Here is a 3,197-nt window from a genome sequence, read left to right on the forward strand (position 1 = left end):
CTCCCAACACTACTGCCTTGAGGGAGTCTCTACCCTGTGTGAGGCTGTGAAACACATCAATAATATCCAGGCTTTGCCCTGCAAGATCCCCAGGAGGCAGGCAATGGCTCCTGGGAGCAAATGCCACAGGATAGGTTTATACTGGAAGAAGTAAGAAAGCAAGTCTGGAGTGACAGGGTTTATTTCAGGATGAGAACAATAATCCTGGGAGGAAAGAACCTGCATCGAGGCCTCCAGCCCACCTGCCCCTGCTCCTGCCATCTTCCTCTGGCGCTTGAGCTGGAGACAGGGCTGCAACTGGACATGGAAGGAGCTCTGGGACCAGCACGTCTGGGTTCGAGTCTCAACCTCTCCACCCACTAACTGTGTGACCTTAGGCAAGTTCCTTTTCCTCTCTGAGCCTGTTTTCTCATGTGTAAATCAAAATTAACAATGTTCACCTCCTGGCGGTGCCTGTGGTAAGGATTACACTTAAATGGTGGGCATTAGAGGTTAAAGCTCTCTAATTATTAAGTGCATTGGGTAGACAGGTTGACCAGGAAGCACCTCTGCACCTCTGGGGAACCTTATTTGAATGGGGAGGCTCTTCTAACTGAAGAAGGGCCGTGTGTGTGTGTGTGTGTGTGTGTGTGTGTGTGTGTATTATATGTTGGTGGGAGACGCTGAGTCGGCAAGGCCACTTGAGGGTAGGGCAGGAAAAAAGGAGGCTGCCTGGGCCCTCCTGAGTTCTTTCTGATGGGAACTGGCTTTGTGTGTCTACATCAGCCTAAGACTGTGGCTCCAGCTCTGTCTGATACCAGAGTCTACTTTCCTGAGAAGACCGGCTTGAGGGAGACACTATAGTGACTATATACATGCACGGGCTTGTGCTGCCCTCTGCTGTTTTTTTGGACAACTGCATGTATTGGATGGGGACAATTTCTATTCACATAAGTCTCCTATGTCCAGCCCTGTGTTGGAAAGTGGGGACATACAGATAGACAAAATTATAATCTTATATTCCCGCTGTTTAAGAGCTTCTAGTGTGTGTGTGTGTGAGAGAGAGAGAGAGAGAAAGAGAGAGAGAAGACAGAGGTGAGATAAAACAGACACATCTATAATAATAAAAGCATAATATGCTAATTAGACCAGACAGCTGAATGATCTTCCGGAGGTCCTTCTAGACTAAGCCCCGGCGGCGGCCGAGGCAGAGGCTGTTAGGGGCAATAAGGCAGGCAGGTGAGCAGTTAGGGGCTATCAGTCAGGCAGCTGAGCAGTAGGAGCCAGCGGTCCTGGATTGTGAGAGGGTACAGGCCAGGCTGAGGGAACGCCCCCCCAATTCAGTGCATGAATTTGGTGCACCAGGCCTCTAGTAAACAATAAAGATGTAATCAACACTACAAGATGGGGAAAGGGTAGGGATGTCACCAGGAAAAGTTTTTGAAAGAATGTAAGTTTTGCTCTAGCTGGTTTGGCTCAGTGGATGGAGCATCAGCCTGCAGACTAGAGGATCCCGGGTTCTATTACGGTCAAGGGCACATGCCCAGGTTGTGGGCTCAACCCCCAGTGTGGGGCATGCAGGAGGCAACTGATTAATGATTCTCTTTCATCATAGATGTTTCTATCTCTCTCCCTTCCTCTCTGAAATCAAAAATTAAAAAAAGAATGGAAGTTTTAATCCATTCAGCCATCCATCTTATGTTTATTGGGTACTTAATGTAATCCAATCTCTAATCTTTGTGCTAGATCTATAACAGGGAACAAAATACACAAAAATCCTTGCTTGCACGGAGCTTAGATTCTAATGAAGGGAAAACCTCATTAGATGGATAATTATATATAGTGTTGTATGATGAGTAGTAAGAAAAAAATAAAGCAAGAAAAGAGACAGATTATTGGAGTGACTACGACTTCTGAAGTGACCTTTGAGTAAAGACCAAAGGGAGAGGAATTTAAGCTTATGAACATGATTGAGTTGTACTGGACTTTTCCTCCTGCATAAATAACTAGACTTGGCAAATATATGAAACAATATTCAGACATTGGACAACAGTTAACACAAGACTTGATTCCTGGAAAAGGAAGACAAATAAGATGAGCCCGATGATCTTCCTAACTTTAGGCCTGAAAGCACTTTCTCAAAGAACATGGAGGGGAAACCCAAGTAGAAAACGGGGATATTTTTTATTGAAGAGAGAAACATTGAAGTTTGAAAAGGCTGACACACTAGAATTTGCAGGGAAGAGTACCAGAGAAGAAAGAGTGACTGAGAGCTCTGGAAATCTGTATAGGGGTCTCCCTTGAGTTTCTGTAGGGATACTAAGTTGTGCATGTACAGGCTGAAATGCCATGAGTATGGGCAAATAATGATTACCAGGGAGCTGTAATTTCCAGAGTTTAGACTTGGTTGGGGATATGCATACTCTAGCTGGTTAGAGGGGAGAGAACTTGTTTAATATCTGAGGTATTCAGTAAAGACTTCAAAGGGGTCATAATAATAAAGGCTACTCTAAAGCTACCTTAATAAAGTTTAAAAAAGAACAACACTGATCCATAAGTAACTAAATTGCTTGCCCAAACAAAATAAACTTCAACATTATTTAAAGGAAGCAAACAAAATTTAAACTCTCAACAATGGAACATTCGCAATATTTAACACCTAATAAAATTCCCACTTGTGCATCCCCGTGTGTGGAATGGTGCCGGGCTTGATTCTGTGCCAGTCCTGAGAGCTGAGACGAGAGTGCAGGTGTGCCTTCAAGAGGTGGAGTGAGGCACCTACAAATCAGTACTACAGACAGAGACTCTATTAATTCATTTCTCCTCAGGGTCCAGGTCACAACAGGAAGACTCAGTTGGAATTTTTGGCAGACAAATCCCTGAAGACTTTGACACTCCAGGTTTCAGGAGCACAAGGACAGGGAAATCACAGATTGGGAGACTATCAGCCCTGATCTAGCCTGATAGGATGACCTCATGATTGCTCTTGCCTCCTTTCTAGTCTTCCTGACTACAGGCCCACCCCTCCCTAACCTCCATTCCATCCCACAGTGCTACCAGAGCAATCTTTCTACATCAGAGACCTGGGTTTTTAAAATATATATATATATATTTTATTGATTTTTTACAGAGAGGAAGGGAGAGGGATAGAAAGTAGGAAACATCGATGAGAGAGAAACATCGATCAGCTGCCTCCTGCACACCCCCTACTGGGGATG

The sequence above is a fragment of the Myotis brandtii genome, unplaced genomic scaffold (genome assembly GCF_000412655.1).
Source record: "Myotis brandtii unplaced genomic scaffold, ASM41265v1 scaffold1631, whole genome shotgun sequence".
In the NCBI taxonomy this organism is placed as follows: Eukaryota; Metazoa; Chordata; class Mammalia; order Chiroptera; family Vespertilionidae; genus Myotis; species Myotis brandtii.